The 10,682-nt window shown below is 39.5% G+C and overlaps 1 pseudogene; it reads right to left on the reverse strand.

The window, feature by feature from the left end:
* Positions 1-629: 629 nt before the first annotated feature.
* Positions 630-10,054, reverse strand: LOC149120463 (constitutive coactivator of PPAR-gamma-like protein 1 pseudogene; annotated as a pseudogene).
* Between the last annotated feature and the right edge of the window lie 628 nt (positions 10,055-10,682).

Consider the following 10,682-nt stretch of genomic DNA (forward strand, 5'->3'; position numbering starts at 1 on the left):
ATAGCAACATTTGAAATATAAATTCACCATTGTGGATGTCATAGTCTGCTGTCAAGCCATAAGTTATAATTGTGATATCACCAACTGTGATGTCAGAGACCCATATTGAAATGCATTAAATCAACCAACATTATGTCATAATTCAATGTGATGTCATAATTAAATGTGGGTTCCTAATACCATTATTAAATCATGAATCTATTGTCAAGTCTTAATAAATTATATCATAAGCTAACATTAAAATGTTATATTAAAAGATGATGTCAAAAAACTATTGTGAGCCCAAAATCTATTGTGGTGACAAAACCATTATGATTCTTTAAAGCTATGATTGCCATGGTATAAAAAGGTGTGATGTAAATATAATTATGGTATTAAAATAAACTCTGATGTCATAATCATCATTGAGATGTCATACGCCAATAATGTGATGCCTTAAATATATCACCATGATGTTATAAACCAACCTCTGTTGTTGTAGTTATGTGTGAAGCCATCAAAGCATTGCAGTATCAACTATTGAGATACAATAATCAACTAATGGCATAAATCACAATTCTGATTATGTAAAACACAATTGCAGTGTCACAAATTATCCTTTTTGATGTCAGAATAAATTATAACATAATTCACATTATGATGTCATAATCAATAATGATATTGTAAAAATCACTGATGCCTAAACCAATATTGTGAATCCATAAAATAACCACTGTAATGTCAGCAGCTGTTTCTTCTGATGTCATAATCAACGATGTAGCCAAAAACCACTGATTTCATAAAAATATAACTGTTACATCATAATTGTGATGTTTTAAACCACTATTGTTATGGCATAAGCAATTGTGATATCATGAAAGCCTTGTGATGTCATAATCAATGGAGATGTGATAAAACAAGATTATTTTACCATAATCCTACCATTGTTACATTATCAATCTAATAACATGAGCCACTATATGTTGTCATAAAACCATTGTGATATAATAAGCAAAGGAAAAATTACAAGAACCAATGTACTATAATGAAAATACCACTGTATTCTCATAATCATTTGTGATGCCATAATGAAAATCTTGATATCATAGTCAACTGTGAAACAGAAAAGCCATTGATGTCATGATCCAACATTTTAATTGCACAAAAAAGTGTTGTCATTATTGATCAACTGTAAAGTCATAATGCCATTGCAATATCACAGACCTACTATTATTATGTCATATCAATTATAATGCAATAAACACTATTAGAGTATCATCAATTGTGATTTCATATACAGCATTGTGATTTCACAAGCCCACCACCATGATGTCATAATCAATGGTGAAGTCATAAAGCATTCTGAATTCATAAATTTATCATTGTGCAATAATCAATTCTGAAGTCATAAACCACCTTTATATTGTATAATCAATAATGTTATAATAAATTTTGATGACAGAAAAAACAATCTGTTATGATGACATAAGTTCAATTGTGATGTCATAAAGCTATGTTGTCATGTCATAATCAATTGTGATGTCATAAAGATGATTTCAGAAACAAATGTGATGCCATAAACCAAGCATGGTGATGTCATATCCAACAACTGTCATATTTTAATGAACTCTGAAATCATAAAATCATTATGACATTAAGAGGAAATACAATCATTATGAAGTTTCAATTGATGTCATGGTATCATTGTAAATTCAAATCTATTTTGATGACATAAAAACCATTATAATCTCATAAACCTATGATTTCTATTCCATAATCAATTGTATTGTAAAAATCATTGAGATATCATAATCAATTGTGAAGTCATGTTAATCATTGTGATGTCCTAATGAATTCAGATTAATAAAATACAATTTGATATAAATATTGTGGTGTTATAACATCAAAACATAAAAATTGTGACTTCATAAATCTATTATTGTAACATCAAAATGTTATTGTGAAAGCAAAATAACGTGATAACCTTAGACACGATTGTTACGTCATAAGCTACCATTGTCATAATCATTGATGTTGTCATTAAATCCCTTCTGAAATTGTAATCAATTTTGATGTAGTAAACCATAATTTTGACATTGCAGTGTTAAAACTGTGATGTCATAATTGTGAAGTTATAGAAAAATTGGAACCTTGTAATCTTTCCACTTTGATGTAATTGTACATAAAAGTACCATTGGGCTATCATAATCAAATACAATGTCCTAAAACAACTGTGAATTCAAAATCATTGTGATTAAAATCAACTGTCATTGTCACAATCAATTGTGGAGTCACAGAAACTCACAACATCAAAATCAGTCTGGTTATATAAACCATATTGTGATATCATAAGCCTACCACTCTGTCATAATGAACTATGAACTCACAAAAACTATTGCAATTCAAAATCAATTGTGATTTAATACAACCACAATTGTTCTGTAATGATAAAATGTGAAGTCCTAACTGTACATGTTAAATACATGTTAAAAATCAACTTCAAAGGGATGGTGCTGTGGCATAGCAGGTAAAGCCACCACCTGCAGTACCAGCATCCCATATGGGCGCTGGTTTGAATCTCAGCTGCTCTACTTTCAATCCAGCTCTTTGCTATAGCCTGGGAAAACAGTGGAAAGTGGAAAGTCCTTGGGCTTCTGCATCTGAGTGGATGACCTCAAGGAAGATCCTGGCTCCTGGCTTTGAATCAGCATAGCTCGGGCCATTGCAGCCAGATGGGGAGTGAACCAGTGAATGAAAGACCTCTCTTCTTCTTCTTCTTCTTCCTCCTTCTCCTCCTCCTCCTCCTCCTCCTCCTCTTCTTCTTCTTCTCTCTCTCTGCCTCTCCTTCTCTGTGCAACTATGACTTTCAAATGAATACATAAATAAATCTTTAAAAATCGGGGCTTTAGTGGGTAAAGCCACTGCCTGCAGTGCTGGCATCCCATATGGGCACTGGTTCAAGTCCCAGCTTCTCCACTTCTGATCTGGCTTTCTGCTATGGCCTGGGAAAGCAGTAGAAGATGGCCCAAGTCCTTGGGCCCCTGCACCCTCATGAGAGACCCAGGAAAAGCTCCTGGCTCCTGGCTTCAGAACAGTGCAGCTCTGGACATTTCAGCCAATTGGGGAGTGAACCACTGGATGGAAGACCCCTCACTCTTTCTGCCTCTCCTTCTATTTCTGTGAACTCTTCCAAATGAATAAATAAATCTTTAAAAAAACTGATGTGATGTCATATACCAATATTATGGTAAGATAAACCAATATTATGATATCACAAACCAACTACTGTGATGTAAAATTTTGATATATCATAAACTTTCATCATGATGTCTCATGGTAATCAATTGCAATGTCATTAAAAATCATGATGTTCATGGTGATGTTAAAATATATTTTGATGTAATAAATAAACCTAACATTCTTTCTATGAAGTCAGCATCACCTTAATTCCTAAGCCAACAAAAGATGCAGCACTGAAAGAGAATTACAGACCAACATCCCTGATGAACATAGACGCGAAAATCCTCAATAAAATTCTGGACAATAGAATGCAACAACACATCAGAAAGATCATCCACCCAGACCAAGTGGAATTTATCCCTGGTATGCAGGGATGGTTTAATGTGCACAAAACAATCAATGTGATACACCACACTAACAGACTGCAGAAGAAAAACCATATGATTATCTCAATAGACGCCGAGAAAGCATTTGATAAAATACAACACCCTTTCATGATGAAAACTCTAAGCAAACTGGGTTTGGAAGGAACATTCTTCAATACAATCAAAGCAATCTATGAAAAACCCACAGCCAACATCCTATTGAATGGGGAAAAGCTGGAATCATTTCCACTGAGATCTGGTACCAGACAGGGATGCCCACTCTCACTACTGCTATTCCATATAGTTCTGGAAGTTCTAGCCAGAGCTGTTAGGCAAGAAAAATAAATTAAAGGGATACAAATTGGGAAGGAAGAACTCAAACTATCCCTCTTTTCAGATGCTATGATTCTTTATTTAGGGGACCCAAAGAACTCTACTAAGAGATTATTGGAACCCATAGAAGATTGTGGCAAAGTAGCAGGGTATAAAATCAATGCACAAAAATCAACAGCCTTTGTATACACAGACAATGCCATGGCTGAGGAAGAACTTCTAAGATCAATCCCATTTACAATAGCTACAAAAACGATCAAATACCTTGGAATAAACTTAACCAAGGATGTTCAAGATCTCTATGATGAAAATTATAAAACCTTAAAGAAAGAAATAGAAGAGGATACCAAGAAATGAAAAATCTTCCATGCTCATGGATTGGAAGATCAATATCATCAAAATGTCCATTCTCCCAAAAGCAATTTATAGATTCAATATGATACCAATCAAAATAACACAGACATTCTTCTCAGATCTAGAAAAAATGATGCTGAAATTCATATGGAGACACAGGAGACCTCGAATAGCTAAAGCATTCTTGTACAACAAAAACAAAGCTGGAGGCATCACAATACCAGATTTGAGGACATACTACAGGGCAGTTGTTATCAAAACAGCATGGTACTGGTACAGAAACAGATGGATAGACCAATGGAACAGAATAGAAACACCAGAAATCATTCTAAACAGCTACAGCCAACTCATATTTGATCAAGGATCCAAAACCAATCCCTGGAGTAAGGACAGCCTATTCAATAAATGGTGCTGGGAAAATTGGATTTCCACATGCAGAATCATGAAGCAAGATCTCTACCTTTCACCTTACACAAAAATCCACTCAACATGGATTAAAGACTTAAATCTATGACCTGACACCATCAAATTATTAGAGAGCTTTGGAAAAACCCTGCAAGATATAGGTACCGGCAATGACTTCTTGGAAAACACCCCAGAAGCACAGGCAGTCAAAGCCAAAATCAACTATTGGGATTGCATCAAATTGAGAAGTTTCTGTACTGCAAAAGAAACAGTCAGGAGAGTGAAGAGACAACCGACAGAATGGGAAAAAATATTTGCAAAGTATGCAACAGATAAAGGGTTAATAACCAGAATCTACAAAGAGATCAAGAAACTCCACAACATGAAAACAAACAACCCACTTAAGAGATGGGCCAAGGACCTCAATAGACATTTTTCAAAAGAGGAAATCCAAATGGCCAACAGGCACATGAAAAAATGTTCAAGATTGCTAGCAATCAGGGAAATGCAAATCAAAACCACAATGAGGTTTCACCTCACCCCGGTTAGAATGGCTCACATGCAGAAATCTACCAACAACAGATGCTGGCGAGGATGTGGGGAAAAAGGGACACTAACCCACTGTTGGTGGGAATGCAAACTGTTTAAGCCACTATGGAAGTCATTCTGGAGATTCCTCAGAAATCTGAAGATAACCCTACCGTTCGACCCAGTCATCCCACTCCTTGGAATTTACCCAGAGGAAATTAAATTGGCAAACAAACAAGCTGTCTGCACATTAATGTTTATTGCAGCTCAATTCACAATAGCTAAGACCTGGAACCAACCCAAATTCCCATCAACAGTAGACTGGATAAAGGAATTATGGGACATGTACTCCATAGAATACTATACAGCAGACAAAAGCAATGAAACCCTGTCATTTTCAACAAGATGGAGGAATTTGGAAAACATCATGCTGAGTGAATTGAGCCAGTCCCAAAGGGACAAATATCATATGTTCTCCCTGATCGGCGACTACTAACTGAGCACCAAGAGGGAAACTTGTTGAAATGAAATGGACACTATGAGAAACAGTGACTTGATCAGCTCTTGTCCTGACTGTTGATGTACAATGTAATACTTTATCCATTTTAGTATTTTTTTGTTCTAGTACCATTGGTTGAACTCTGTAATTAACACACAATTATTTTAGGTGTTTAAATTTTAACTGAAAAGTGGTCCCTGTTAGGAATTTGGAAAACATTATGCTGAGTGAAATAAGCCAATCCCAAAGGGACAAATACCACTTGTTCTCCTTGATAGGTGACAAATAACTGAGCACCAAAAAGGAAACCTGTTAAAGTGAGATGAACACTATGAGAAACGGTGACTTGATCAGCCCTCACCCTGACTGTTGATGAGCAACTTGATATGTTATCCCTCTTAGTATTTTTTTTTGTTTGTTCTACTTAATACTTTTGGTTGAATACTGTAATCAATACACAATCCTTCTTAAGTGCTGAAACTTAACTGAAAAGTGATCACTGTTAAATATAAGAGTGGGAATAAGAGAGGGAAGAGATGTGCAATTCAGGACATGCTCAAGCTGACTTACCTCAAACAGTAGAGTTAGAAACATACCAGGGGATTCCAATTCAATCCCATCAAAATGGCATGTACCAATGCCATCTCACTAGTCCCAGTGGTCAAGTTCTGTTCACAATTGATCATAATGATAGGACTAAGAACCAAAGGGATCACACAAACAAGAATAGTGTCTGCAAATACTAGCTGATAGAATAAAAAAGGGAGAGAATGGTCCAACATGGGAAGTGAGATACACAGCAGACCCATAGAATGGCAAATGTCCTAAACAACACTCTGGCCTCAGAATCAGCCCTTAAGGCATGCGGATCCGGCTGAAAAGCCCATGAGAGTATTTCAGGCATGGAAAGCCAAGACACTCTGGGAAAAAAAAAAGAAGACCTAAATGAAAGATCTCCACGAGTAAGATCCTAGTGGAAAGAATGGGTCATCAAAAAAGGAGGTACCTTTCTCTGAAGGGAGGAGAGAACTTCCACTTTGAGCATGGCCTTGTCTAAATATGATCAGAGTCAGTGAACTCAGGGGGCTTCCATAGCCTTGGCAGCTCATGACAAGAGCCTAGGGTGATTACTGATGCCATAAACAAGAGTGTCAATTTGTTAAGTCAACAACAGGAGTCACTGTGCACTTACTCCTCATGTAGGATCTTTGACCTTAGTGTGCTGTACATTGAGATTTAATGCTCTAACTAGTACTCAAACAGTATTTTTCACTTTATGTTTCTGTGTGGGAGCAAACTGTTGAAATCTTTACTTAATGTATGCTAAACTGATCTTCTGTATATAAAGAGAAATGAAAATGAATCTTTATGTGAATGGAAGGGGAGAGGGAATGGGAAAGGGGAGGGTTGCAGGTAGGAGGGACGTTATGGGGGGGAAGCCATTGTAATCCATAAGCTGTACTTTGGAAATTTATATTCATTAAATAAAAGTTTGAAAGTAAAAAATATATATATATATATATTGATGTAATAAATAAACCTAACATTGTGATGTCATATTCAGTTGTGATGTAATAAAATAATTGTGGTGTCATAAGCTTTCCATTGTTTATTCATAATTATGGTGTCCTAAACCATGATAGTGATGTATAAAACCACTATTGTGATATCATATCAATTCTGATATCATGAACCATCATTGAATTATAATCAAAAAATCTCTGTGGTCATAATATATTGTGATAAACTTTCATTTTAATGTCATAATACAAACCATGGTAATGTTAAAATCAATTGTGATATTATAAATCTACAGGAAAAATGATGCTTGAATTCATGTAAACATGAGACCCCAAATATATGAAACAATTTTAAACAACAAGGATAATACCATATTTCAAGACATACCACAGGGTGGTTATATATTATATATAAAAAGCCTGGTACTGGCACAATAAACATATCCTGGCTGGCTTTGAGGAGCTTGGACTGGAAGAGCTTCCCATCAAAATACATCCGTGGACAATAGTGCTCCCAGGGGATGGGCTGTCCACACGCATCATTTATGAATAGCGCCATGTCCACCCCACTCATGAAGAGAGCTGACAGTTGAATCCCTTGGGGGTCAAGGTTCTCAATCTTGAGCTCCTGTAGCTGATCTGGCTCATAGAGCTTGGGGAACAGCGACTGGGCCAGGAAGGCATTTAGTTCCTGATGCTGCAGTATTCAAGCTCCTGGCCACTGCACCATATACTGTAAGACACAGCAGAGCACCATGAGGTGGGTGGGCACTTTGGCAGGGTTCAGCATGGCAGGAGTGTTTGACCGCATGCAGGCAGGAAGGCCCTCATCCTGCGGTTCTTGTCCTCCACTGCCTTGCCCAGCCAAAGCCTCTTCAAGTAGGGCAGGTACATTCCCTGAAGGCCAGGGCTTCCATCAGTTCTGGAGTTTGAGGAGACTTCCCTTTCTAAGCTGCCCATCCCTTAATGATCACCAGCGAGAATTCTGATGGAAGTCTGTTCTTTCTAAAAGCAAGTCTCTCAGTTTTTTTTCTGCTTTCTGCCAAGCTTAACAGGACTCTGTAAACATACTGATGAACTGGCCTATAGAGAAGGGTGGCCAGAGGCAGGTCTTTGTTGGCTTCATTTTCAATAGAAACAGCAATTTTGATTTCACCCTTGGTCATGACATGGAAGATGCAGGGGTACATCAGCCCCTTCTTGTGCCTGTGCTCAGCCACTCTTAGCACCTCAGGTGCAATAGGGGCAGGGGAGGGGTAGTGATGTCCATGTGGTTCCTGGTGGGCATCAACAGGAGCCACAGGTTCAGCTGGACTGTGCCCATCTGACTCCCTTTGCATTACACTGTCTGGCTTCCTGAAGAGGCAGTGGGTGAACTTTCTGCCTTTGGTCTCCTGCATCCCCCCATGCCTGAGGTTCTGCATGGCTTCCTGTCTTCTCCCAGCCAATCTTATTCCCGCTGATGTGGTTTGTTGCCCCTGCACTGCCCTCATCACTGTCTGAAGATGATGAAGTGGAAGAACTAGGGAAGTAGGTAGAATCCACATGGTTGGGGCTGCCACCCTGGGCTGGATTAATGGGTGAGGAGCGCTCGTACAGCAGCATATGCTTCCCCTCATGCAGAATGTTGCTGTAGCTGTTCTGTTCCACCAGGGCCTTCCCGCTCCTGTCCAGACCATAGGGGTATGATCCCTGGCCCGGGGTGCCCCCTGGGCCAGGCACCTGTGGGGCCATGGGCTTCACTTGCATAGAGGTCTGTGGAATGTTGAGCATCTGAGGGGAACATAGGGCAGCAGCATCACAAGAAATTTTGGATTTGGTCCGTCTAAGTAATGTGGTGGGTGAAATGACACAGGCTTAGTAGTTGCTGAGTAATATCTAATTGCTCTCTTAAATCAAGTAACTTTGTCACCTGCTCTAGACTATTAGTGCTGGAAAACATCTTTAGCTATGGCATCCAGGTCAGAGCTGTCCTGAATGTTGTGGATGTAGTCGGAGACAGCTGTGTTCACTACATCACAGGGTGGCAAGACCAGCTGCTGGGCCTGGACCTTTAGTGAGGCTAGTGGATGTTCAGGACCTAGCAGATTCCAATGAAATGATGCCAGATCCTCATCAGGTAGAATGTGATTTCCTAGCAGAGAAGCAAAAACACGAAACGGTTTGGATTCAGGTCTAGCTGCTTGGCAATCTCGTACATCAGGTACTGGCTCATGGTAAGGCTCTTTCCCTTGCAGCTCAGTTTGAGAACATGGGCACTGAAGTAACAAGGGATGTTGCACAGGGCATAGTGAGAGTCCTATGCCACCAGGCCGTGGAAGCCATTCTCTCTGCAGAAGCCAATCACCTCCTGATGGTTATCCTCAATGCTCTGTGCGACCTTGACATGGAAGCGGATGAGCACCAGGCAGATGCAGTGGGCCATGCAGAGGGGCAGCAGGAACCAGACCTTGGGTGGCAGCTTATGATCTGCTGCACCATCTGGCACTCATTGCCCTGCCACTTGACCCACTCCTGCAGCTGCATCTTCTCCAGCATGCCATTGAAGAACACCAGCAGCTCGATGTTGCCCCTAGAGTAGGCCTTGGCCAGCACCTCTAGGTAGCTGAGCATGTGGCTCCACTGGCTGCCGCTAACCCAGTCAGTGTAGAAGCGCTGTATAGGCAATGCAGGCAGTCATTCGCATTCACAGGCAAGCAAAGCAGGGTCTGTGGGGGCTGCTGCCACCCACCGCCCACCAAGCTGCCCTGGGCCAGCTTCTGCACCTCCACTGGCACCACAGCACTCTGGCAGTGCTTGTCGATGTAGTCCTGGAAGCCCTGCATGCCCATGGCAGCAGGGCCCTGGCACAGTGGTGGCAGCCTCCAGGCCGGGCTGGGGTAGGTTGGGGTGTGCTCATGGCTGCCATGGCAGCCATGTGTTACCGCCTCCCTGGGCCAAGTCTGGGAGGGACCTGCTGCTACCGCTGCTGCCACACTGATAGGCCAGGCAGGCAGGCAGGAGGGGACTATTATAGACTTGATCTTCTGTGCATAAAGGTAATTGAAAGTAGATCTTTGGATAAAATAAAATGGGAGTGAGGGAGAGGGGGAAGGCAGAATGGTAAATATCACTATAGTCTTAAAGCTGAATATATGAAGTACATGAAATCTGTGCCTTTTAGTTTTTTAAAAAGTAAAAAAGTAGAATAAATCAATCAATCTCAACAATCAGTCCCCAGTTCAAATCATTGGACGAGTGAATTTAATTATAACTCATAGACTCTCAATAAAGCTTTGTTTATTCTTTCTAATTGAGACTGACAGGGGGCAAATTGCTGGAATAATCAAATTAGGATACAAGAGATGTTTGTGTCTCTAGAACGACAATGCAATATAAAAGTCATGTTAACATTTCTTTTTTTTTAAAGAAATTTTTTTATTTTTTATTTTTTTATTTTTTTATTTTTATTTATTTATT

Source organism: Oryctolagus cuniculus, chromosome 19, assembly GCF_051225735.1.
Source record: "Oryctolagus cuniculus isolate XC-2025 breed Fujian yellow rabbit chromosome 19, ASM5122573v1, whole genome shotgun sequence".
NCBI classification, from domain to species: Eukaryota; Metazoa; Chordata; class Mammalia; order Lagomorpha; family Leporidae; genus Oryctolagus; species Oryctolagus cuniculus.